The following is an 11,529-nucleotide window of genomic DNA, read 5'->3' as shown; positions in this document are numbered from 1 at the left end:
CAGGGAGGGAGGTGTGTTGGTTGTAGGATTAAGCATTTTCCATGTTCTGCTTACATGCCTGTTCCCTACCAATAATTTGCTCAGGGGAAGAGGAAAAACAAAAACATAAGACTCATGCTTTGCTTCTTCACTTTTGCAGTGTCTCCGTTTGAGGCTTTATTTATGTCTTCATTTTTTTTCCTCCTGGGTCTGTCTTTGTCCTTGGTGAGAATTTCCTACTCTCGAGTTGTATTTTTAGAGTCAAAGGATTGCTTTGTGCTTTGCTGCTTGATCTGCGTTTCTGAAAAAGGTGCACTGGAGAGATGGAATGTGAGGTGAGGAGAGGGAGGAAGGGAAAAAGAGAGAGACGAGAGAGAGAAAGAGAGGGAGAGATTAAGGGGGGGGAGGGAGAGGCCTGGACTAAAGCGTCATACCCCAGCTGCAAGGAACCAATTGCGTTTCTCTGTCGGACGAGCCCCTACCCTTCCCAGCCAATGAATCTTTCCTTAACCTTTCACAAAAAAAATCCCCTGCTTGCAACCAGCGTGTGCGCGCACACACACACTCAAAAAGAACTCAGACATTTCCACCCTAAACTGTAGCCAGAATATTTTTTCAGCAAGAAAAATGACTACAGTTTCACCAAAAATATATGTACGAGCATACATGTGTGTGTGTCTGTGTGTGTGTGTGTGTCTGTGTGCATTTTTTGTCTTAATTAAACAAGACTTTGTGAGTTAATCTGGAAGGCAGATTTAGTGCTAAACCCCAGTTGCTATCATTGTGTGTGTGTGTGTGTGTGTGTGTGTGTGTGTGTGTGTGTGTGTGTGTGTGTGTGTGTGTGTGTGTGTGTGTGTGTGTGTGTGTGTGTGTGTGTGTGTGTGTGTGTGTGTGTGTGTGTGTGTGTGTGTGTGTGTGTGTGTCCATGCAGAACTGGACCATCCTGTCACTATATATTTCTAAGCTGCCTCACTCTGAGATCGTATACACTCAACTTCAAGAAAGAGGGCTGAACAGACACACACACACACGCTCATACACACAGAAAGAAAATAATTGTGCCTCTGTGGTGCACAGTGAGCAGGTTAGGCCTGTGTGAGCTCTTAATGTGTGGTTGTGTGTTTGTCTGTGGCTTGTACTTTGCTTATGGCTTCGCTGCTCTCAGCAATCAGCCTAAATACATGACATCATCTTCCTGCAAACCACCACCTCCTCCTTCTCCTCCCCCCTCTCCATGTCATATCACTTCTCTTCTCCACCTTCACCTCCTCCCTCCCTGCCTCACAGTGCTTTTTCTTTTCACAGCCCCTCCTCATTTAACCTCTTATTCCCTTGCTCGTCTCTTAGTAACAGGCCATGTAGTTTTATTGCTGTGTCATTGTATACAATAACAGTAGAACTGGTGTTGTGTTTGTGCTTAGTGCCAGTTATCTCTATTTTCACTGCTTAAAAGACTCATTCTTTCCAATTTATACCAATTGACAAGGACATCTCAGAATATGCTTTCAATGTTAAAAAGAGAAGAGAAAAATGAAGGGAGAGGAAATACATGCAGAAGAGCTACTTGTTATGTTGCAGATCGTACCAAAAAAAAAAAAGAAAAAGAATGAATGATAAAGTGTGGAACTCTAGTGATTTTTAACATATGAGTAAGCCCTAAAGCAGTTTACACTGATTATAAGATGTCTGTGTTTGCCTCCAGTTACATCCCTGAGGAAAACATAACCCAGTTGAGGACTAACACTGTCCGTCTGTGTCCTCATACAGAAAGATGTTTGGAGGACCACGAGCTGGTGGTTCAGGTTCAAGCCTCCATGAGCAGCGACAGTAAATTCCTCTTCAGAAAGAACTATGCCAAATATGAATTCTTCAGGAACCCCCTGGTGAGTCTCTTGCATCCCTAAAAAGTCATTTCTGTGACTGATTCGGTTTAGCACGCATTCCCACACACCCACACACACAGCTGGGGCACAGCCGATTTTTCAGCCTTGATATTTTGAGGTTGGAGCTGCTGATATTTAAAACCTTTTAAATTTGGTTGTTTTAAACCAAAGAAAATCCTAGTGTCACCAATGAAATATTTTTTCAAGGTGGGCTGATTAACACTCTGTAGCACAGAAATATAATATTTCATTGATAGTCACAACAAGATGACGAGCCACGCTAGCAGCTCTTTTAGGCTCTTTTTGGTACAAACGGTCCTTCCAGCTAAATGCTAATGTCATCATGCCAACATGCTCATGAACAACACTAAATGTCACGGCTAACATGCTGATGTTTAGCAGGGATAATGTTCACCATCTTAGTTCAGCGACTTAGCATGCTAACATTAGCTAAATAGCACTAAACACAAAATACAGCTGAGGCTGATGTCATTGGTTTGGCAAGTAAGTGGTAATAAACCAATGACTTAGTTATGACACTGCTACTGATATATAGTCACCATATTGTATTTTGTTGTAGGGACAGATCATGTCAAAAATATTTGAAACCAGCCACTATTCTTAGATTTTTATATATATAACACAAGGATAGACGAAACCAGTCTAACAGAGAAGACCCACTGGAAGCGAACAAATCACGTAACATTGCCACTGCTCTCTCGTCATGGTGGGCTTGTCAATGCTCTCAAGCTAGTGAGTAGCTTGGTCTTTAGCAACTGTTCTCTGCAGTCTGCACTCCCACAATTTACGTGACGTTGTGCCAAGCAGCACTTCGTTTTATTTGATATCCTCTGGATGCTGATAGCTGATGTTTAGCAGACATGGGCTTTACCATGTTCACAATCTGTTTGGTGTGTTAGCATGCTAACATTTGGTAATTAGCACAAAACACAAAGTACGGCTGAGGCTGATGGGAATGTTATCAGTTATACAAGTACTTGATTATAACTAAAGTATTGGAAAAATAAATAAAACATATCTGATTATCAGCTCACCAACGTGATTAAAATTCATCCTGAGGAAAGCGCGAATGTTTGTAGCAAGTGTGCATGGCAATCCATCCAACATTTGTCAAATTTTTTCAGGCTGGTCCAACGATGTGGGCAGACTGCCCAACATCCACACGTTGCTAGCATAGCTAAAAATATTCGATGTTTATCATGCATTTTGCATCAAGCTACAAAGCCTACTGTAGTTACAGTATGTACACGGATCAATTCTACAATTTATTAAAAAAAATGTATACCTTGTCACGTCTGACAAATAATTTGTTATAGTTAATAAAAGCCCCTTATTGTCCCATAACAGCTTTTCTCAGCCATCTCTGTCGGAGTACATAACCGTTTAGTGAGTTTACCCCAGTAGCGAAGTCAGGGAAAAAAAGCAAAATACCAGCCTAGCTTATTGTGTCCTCTCTCTTATAGCCTAGTACTGCAAAAGTTATTTATGACAATTCCAGCTCTGAAAAAAAAAATGAAGATGCTGGTCCAGCCTTGGCAATTCAACAAGCAAACCGCATGGAGAGAGTGAGAGTTAACACCAACAAAAAAAAATAGCTGAATTCCTAAGCAAAATGCATATCCTCCATACAAATAATCGCATCATCACACAAGCTGTGTATCTTTCAGCAGAATATGGTGACAGTAGGTTGGGGTATAAAACGCATGATCGCCCCACCCCCTTCTACAACACAAAACAACTAACTTTCATGTGCTGACACATCATGACAGCGTGCGCACAGTCAAGTGACCATTAGCAACAATGTATATGTATGTTACGGTTTATTTGGGGAAATGGTCATTGCAAATTACAGTAAATGTGCATAATGTTGGCACTTTGTCATCATACTCATTGATGTATAACATTGGATGGTGCTAGCTTGTGATTGGTGTCCCCAACAGTAGGCAGAACTTTTCAGAAAGTTAGCGATAACAAAGCCTGCCGATTTAGAGTGAAGATATGATTGTCAGACTGTTATTTGAAATAAGTCTGTCATTAGAAACTATTGCTCGGCCCTCTGTAAATGTATAGCTGGACCACCAATCACAGAGCTGAAAGCATAACATCTTCTTCTTAGCAACTGCAGGGGCAGCAATATTCTGATAGGTCGACAATTCATTTAACCCTTCACATTCCAACACAATAGGCAGATTTGAAGGGTTTATTTTCTGAAAAACATTTTGTTTGGATGTTGATTGTCAAATTACGAATTGATTAAAAAAATGACAACTGATGACTTTTTAAATATTATTTTTTTAGAATATCTTCGGCCCTCTCTGAGGGCCCTGAGGGTTCCCCACTGGTTTACCCATTTCTGTCTTCTTCCTGGTGATGTCGAAGCTGAATGCTAATTCTACTTTTGCGCTCTTTTGAATCTGTTTGGATAAGATTGCGAAAATATAAAATGTAAAAGTTGTTCTTCATTTTAAGGACAGAGACCTGCCTCTGTAACAGCCAGCGAGTCAGCGTTAGCCAGTTTGCGTGGCATCTTTTGCTGATGTGGACTCAGCATGGGGCTCTACTGTTGCATGCTCTGGCCGTGTATACGGTGACATTATTGCCGTGGTGATTTAGTTGTGTGTCAGAGCCAGCAGGTGACCTCAGCTCTGTGGTAATGAGCACGGTAAAACATCAGAGTGCTGGCTGCGGCCTGTCAATCACGCTAAGAGTAGCGCTGCTTGCTAAAGGGGATTACATCAGCGGGTGAGATCATACTGCATCTACTCCCAGGTTGGAGTGCTCTCTCTCTCTCTCTCTCTCTCTCTCTCTCTCTCTCTCTCTCTCTCTCTCTCTCTCTCTCTCTCTCTTCTACCTCTCTCGCCCCACCACTTTGTCTCTGAGTCCTTGTGCTCATCACATATACATATATACACACACACACACACACACACAGAAAGAGAGGCGTATGCTACATAGAGAAACACTACCCCACTCTGAGCTTGCAAATGCAGTAAGTGGTTTCTAGTGCCTCTCTCTCTCTCTCTCTCTCTCTCTCTTCCTTCTCTCACTCATTGTCGGTCTCTCTGTGTGTTTTTCCATCCAGAACTTTTTTCCGGAGCAGATGGTGGCTTGGTGTCAGGAGTCTGATGGCTCAATCTCTCAGTCACAGCTCTTACAGGTGAGGCGATGACTCAGTGAAGGGACACGTTCATCTTGAATAGCACACATGTAATGACTTGATTCATTACCTAACCCTTAACTAAATTAATCCTAAATCTAATTATAGTCCTAAACCTCCTTCCTAACTTTAAAGTAGCCACCCTGAAAAAGTGAAAGCAGGAAAATGCTCTCCCTAAAGAGGATTTTTTTTAATTTATTTTTTATGTTTTGTTAGGACATCTGGTCGTCCAAAAATATGCATGCACACACACAGTTCCTGAAATCTGCTAATTACATTCACCCAGTGTTGTTAATGCCAGATTTTTGGGAGTATAGACAAAAACCTGCCGTATTATTCCACTGCGATCTCTAAACACAATCCTTTTTTTAAAATGGTTTAAATGGTTTACAACATCTAGTTTGTAGGATGAAACACAAACATTTGTGTTGTGTACAGTCAGTTCCCCTGCGTCACTGTTCCCAATAGATGCTGTTTGTGTGTTTTTTGCAGAACTTTCTGAACTCCAGCAGCTGTCCAGAGATCCAGGGCTATCTGTACGTGAAGGAGCCTGGCCGCAGGTCCTGGAAGAAACTCTACATGTTCCTGCGACGTTCCGGGCTCTACTACTCTACTAAAGGAACATCCAAGGTGATTAATTTCTGCTGTGTTGATTCTGAAACTGGTAGGAAGAAGATCAAATTGTTGATGATTGTGTAACTTTTCTTCTTTTTTTTGTGTGTAAATTTTCAAGTTTCTCATTCTTATTTGTGGTTGCAACATTAAAGTTTTGATGTATCATCTAAGAAAACCTCAACTTCTTATTTTTTTTTTTTTACTGAACAAAACTTAAATCAAAAAAAGGGAGAAAAAAAAAGTTATAGTTTAAAGCAGTCTATCATTTTTTTTCTTTATGTTGTTGCTGACATCCCTTTCTCTCTGCCTCCCCACAACTAAACAGGAGCCCCGACACCTGCAGCTACTGTCAGATCTGGAGGACAGTAACATCTTTACCATCATCACAGGAAGAAAGCTCCACAACGCTCCCACAGACTACCAGTTCTGCATCAAGGTAACACACCGCAAACTGAGCAACAGAATTAATCTATAGCTAGAAATTCGTAAATAACTAAATAATTCTACAAGGTTGGGTGGGATCATTTTACTTTTTCTAGCACAGATTAGTTTAGCATTTTCTATTTTTAGTGTGTAGTAATTTCCTCAAACCCCAGAAAAAGAATCTGTACCATAAAACCCTATCAGAGGTAGATGACTGGCTGTTACGGGATCTTTTGTAAAACAGCTTGCACCTTCCTCTTTTTTTTTTTTATACATATGTGTGTGTGTGTGTGTCAGTCAGAGGACACAGTGTTTAAAACCACCCAGTGGGGGTTCAAACACACACTAAGCACTGTGTGTCCCACTCCAGGAGTAATCTCTGGTGGGTCACCTGCTGATCTGGGATAAGCCCACTGGGACAAACTAGGATGGTACAGGGAATCTGGCCCGCCTTGCCCCCTCACCTCTCTCTCTCTCTCTCACACACACACACACACACACACACACACACACACACACACACACACACACACACACACACACACAGCATGTCAGATGCTGTCAGCGGGGGGTGACAATGCAGGATTGGGTAAGGGATTTTACTTGGCAGCTGGGGGTGGCTGGATTGTTGCTATGGTGACTTGAATTCATTTATCGGTAGGGTTTGCATCTAAGGAGCAGTCTGTCTAATGTCCTTGTTACCGATGGAGGGGGAAAGGAAAGAGTCGTTGCTGTGATTGTGGCATAGTCCTTACTTGTAGGACTTTGATATATTGTTTTTTGCATAGATTAAATTCTAGAGGGCACAATAAAATGTAATTAATTGCCTGTTAGAGGTGTCATCTGGTACCTGGAAAAGAAACGGCAAGCTTGTATTCAAAGATAAAATGATGTTGGAGAATGTTGCCCCAACAAAGTTTAGACATTTTCTGTTTATCGTTGTGAGGGCGTCAAGACATTTTTATTTTTTCAGTGTCGTTTTATATAAAGCTAGATTCTTAATTGTATAGATTTCATTATTTGCCTCATAGCAAAGTTTTAAAAGAATGGTAAAGCTTGAAAACAGACTCTTTGCACATTTTATGCCAGAGGAGTAAAGGAGGAAATGATTACAGTGACAGTTTGTTCCTATTGCAGCTTTCTTAGAAATAATGCAAGTGTACTGCACTTGTCAACACTGTATAGACTTTGGTGAGTATCACTGACTGGAAAAGGTTATTGTTTATGGGGGTGTTATCATATTTAAGTGGTCAATGTCAGCATGCCATTGGCCCTTTTTGAAGTGAGGCTATGTAACATCTCTTAAAGTAGAGATAACACATTCCTCCTTCTATAAATTAAAAGCTGAATTGATAAGCAATAAAATGCACCATGGTTCAATTTAATACCCTCAGAGGTTTAGCAACTTTAGCCTCACTTTTAACATTATTCCATACATGTTACTTGTGGCAATAGTGGCCATTGTTTTTGTCAACCGCTGTATTGTATACGTATGTAATGCATTTTATTGCATCATTGCAATCACTGGAGTACAAACCTGTGTTACAGAACATTACAGTTTTCACACTGTTGCTTGGTATTGTAGTCTTGCCCTGCCATGTTACAGATTTGATGGTCTCTGTATTCTGAAAACTGAAATGCCAGAATCCACAATAGAGGCCTTTCATGTTCATGATGAATATCTCATTCATTTAATGTCCCACTGTGTCTACTGTTTGGTTTACAGCCCAGCAAAGTGAGGAGCGACTGTAAGGAGCTTAAGATGCTGTGTGCTGAGGACGAACAGAGCAGGACCTGCTGGATGACTGCCTTCAGACTGCTTAAAGTACTTTCTTTACTTTCATATGTTGTTATTGTAGTTAAATCCAAGTCTGTGAGTTCACAGAGGGTTGACAGATACTGCTAATTGGAACCCAAACCTAATAGTTACTTAGTAAATTCCCTTTTCTTTAAGTGTTAAAGGTCCCATATCATGCTTACTGTTCAGGCTTATTTTACTTGTGTTTTAAGTTTCTACTAGAACATGTTAAAATGCTTTAATGTTCCAAAAAACATTTTTCTCATATTGTCTGTCTGAATATACCTGTATTCACCATCTGCGTGAAATGCTTAAGTGCCTGTCTCTTTAAGCTCCCCTCCCGAAAAAGACCAATCTGCCACGTTTCTGGGTCTTTCACAAAGCTGCGTTCTCTGCGTCTCTGCATCGTTATTGCAGCTGGGGAATGACTGTAATGGCACTTTGTAACTACCTGTAGAGGTGTAACATCACAACTGTACAGAAGTCCTGATGGTTCGTTTCAAGGCACCATTTCTGAATACGGCTGTATGCATTTCTCTGTGGATTGAGCGTTTTAATACTTTCACAGTATTTATGCACCTCAACCTTGGACCTTTTAACAAAAATGTATTCATCTCTTGGAAACATTAGTTGATGTAATCTCTTTTATTGTGTCTTCACAGTATGGAATAGTACTGTATCAGAGCTACAACGTTCCCCAGCAGAGGAAGTCTAACCTCTCCCCTTTCTCAGCGCCTGTGGTGAGTATCTGCTCTCTGACATCACCTTCTTACAACCCAGCTGTAATGCCCCCATTCAGCCAAGACCAATCCAGATTGATCCATTAATTAGCTGATGGTGAATTGGAAATAACTTTGTGGCCACCTTGTGCCTCTCTCTTCTTAAGAGGAAACGCCATGGGCTGGATCACGTTTCCATATTACTGTGTTAGAAGGACTTCTTAAATGCTGAAATGATTTTCAATCCAAACAATTATTGCCACTGTTGACCTTTTTGTTAATGAGTTGACAAGAGTGCTTTGTAGTGGAAGGCTTATGTTCCAGATTCAGGTCAGACTGGTCATTCAAACAAACGGCTATAAGTAAAGTACATCCGACACATAACGTGTTATCCCAGAGTTATTTAAAAGTGTGAACATTTACATAATACTCCGACTCACATGCAGTTTTAAGATATTGCACACACAGCAAACAGAAACCTGCACTAATCACCTCAAAGCGGGATGTGTTTTATGTTTGTCTTGTGCTATGTCTTTTAACATCTTGTTGGAAATAAGTGTTTTCCCTGTCTCTTGGACACTTTTTGATGTTAGCAGTCCATAAATATAACCTATTATCATAAAGAGTGAAGTTAAATAAGTTTGTACTGGAACATTATTATATGTAACTTATATATCGTGCATCTCATGAAATACCATAGTAATTAATTTGAAGGAAATCTTAATAATTTGAGCAGGAGAGCCAGAGAGCCAGGGGAGGCTTGTGCTGTGTGTGCAGACAGGATTTGTCATGCCCCAGTGAGTGTGTCTGGCTTGTTTGACCTCTGACCCTTGTCTACGCCATGCCCCACCCATCCCCACCCCTACACCATGCTCCTTGTGTACCCCCTCCCCCCACTGCCCACCTACTCCCCCAACACTGCCACGTCTCCTAACAGCGGAGTGTATCTGAGAATTCCCTAGTCGCCATGGACTTCTCCGGGCGGACTGGTCGCGTCATTGACAACCCCGTCGAGGCCCAGAGCGCTGCCCTGGAGGAGGGACAGACCTGGAGGGTAAGAAGGGGGATGAAGCTTGGGAAGTAAAGGAAACATGAATAGATTCAAGCTCCAGTTGTGTTTGATGTGATTTAACACAAAAAAAATACCATTTTTATCATTAACTTTCCCTTGGTTTAGTTTGTATTGGTCCCTAATCTCCCCTATCATACTGTATGTTTTGTCACAATTCATTCAAGAGCACTGCTTTTTTCTTTCACACAAATCATTTTAACCATTATCGCAGAAGCCTTTTTTCCATTTTGAACTAATTTATCTTTCCCCTGCATCGCTTTTCTTAGTAAATTCAAGATTGCAGCAGCTCCTCTTATCTGTTTCTAAGATCACAGCTCTGATGAGGCTAAAGCAAAAAGCAGCTGCTCGCTCCATTTTTTTTTTGGTTGTGGACGACTGCAATGCATTACAATGTTTGTTTACTGTACTAAAAAGGATCACACTTAAACAGAGCTAAAAATCAAATTCTTTGTGTTTTGGTTGAAATGACCCATTTCAGTATGCCATAAAGGTATCCGCCCAAGTCAAAGGGAATATGTTGTTATCTTATGGTAAATGTTGCACATGTGCTCTTTCTTCCACTTAGAAACGGAGCCAGCGCATGAATGTCCTGGGCAGTCCCAGCCCCCTGCACCCATCCTCTCTGAGCACAGGTACTCTCACTTCAGACCACGAACAAATACATCATTAATCCCCTTATACAGACAGCATTGGTGTGATTTGTTTAATTTTGCTAGTTGATACACAGTGATTATGAATATATGAATACAAGAAAGATGTCTGTCTTTCAGTGATCCACAGGACACAGGTATGGTTTCATGGTCGCATCATGAGAGAGGAAGCCCACAAAATGATCATTCAACAAGGCCAAGTAGACGGGTAAGAACAGCTATAGGAGTGTGAAAAGGTTGGGAGACTCGTTTAGGGATTTTGGTTTGATGTCATCTCAGGGTAAATGTTGCTCATGTAAAATGCAGTAGAAAGCTTTGGGAAAATGTCTAAGAAATTTGAAAAATCAAGACATCACTGCTGCCAAGAAAAGCTTAGGTCTCTAAAATGTTGGTGTGTAAAAACAGCTTTTTGGCATGACAGTCACACATTTTAGCCTTTTAATCAGTGGATTAAGATAAGGTTCTCAAAGAGTCACAGCTCCCTTAACTCATGCATATAATAATTGTGATAGGATAAAACCCAACTATATGTTACAGTAGTGAGATATATATATATATATATATATATATATATATATATATATATATATATATATATATATATATATATATATATATATATATATATATATATATATATATACTGACATCTTTTTTTTTTTTCATGAAGCAGTTTGATCATTTCCCTCTAACGTTCTGTGTGTCAGGTTATTCCTGTTGCGGGACAGTCAGAGTAATCCCAAGGCATTCGTGCTCACCTTGTGCCACCACCAGAAGATCAAGCACTTCCAGATCCTACCGGTCAGTCACATTACACAACAAAGTCACATTATGCTGCAGGACGTATGTAATGCTCACTTTTAAAATCCACTGAATCAAGGCCCAGAGAGTCAGACCACTGCTTTACTCTCTTAGAAAAGTACACAACTCAAAATTGTGACAGTAAAATTAGTAATGATTTCATGTTGTAGCTTGAACGCCAGCTGTCGCGGCTGGTTGGCATCACCAGTAAAGAAACATATCTGTCCCTGCAAATTTCAAGCAGGTCCAACTTTTTCTAAATCCTCTGAGATTCAGCTTAATCTCCAAGATAAAGACTCATCTGCTCGGCCTGCTACACTCGGTTAATGTCACTACCAACCATTTTCCAAAGCATACCAAGCCTTTTTGAGATTTTAAAAGAAGTTTTTCCTTCCTCCCAGGCAGCCATTT

At 40.7% G+C, this 11,529-nt stretch overlaps 1 pseudogene; it reads left to right on the top strand.

Annotated features, from left to right (window-relative positions):
• LOC120571229 overlaps positions 1-11,529 on the top strand; it is a 50,376-nt pseudogene that overhangs the window by 34,366 nt on the left and 4,481 nt on the right.

Source organism: Perca fluviatilis, chromosome 13, assembly GCF_010015445.1.
Source record: "Perca fluviatilis chromosome 13, GENO_Pfluv_1.0, whole genome shotgun sequence".
NCBI classification, from domain to species: domain Eukaryota; kingdom Metazoa; phylum Chordata; class Actinopteri; order Perciformes; family Percidae; genus Perca; species Perca fluviatilis.
The sequence above is the reverse complement of the archived record's forward strand: the minus strand, read 5'-3'. Positions and strand labels throughout refer to the sequence as shown.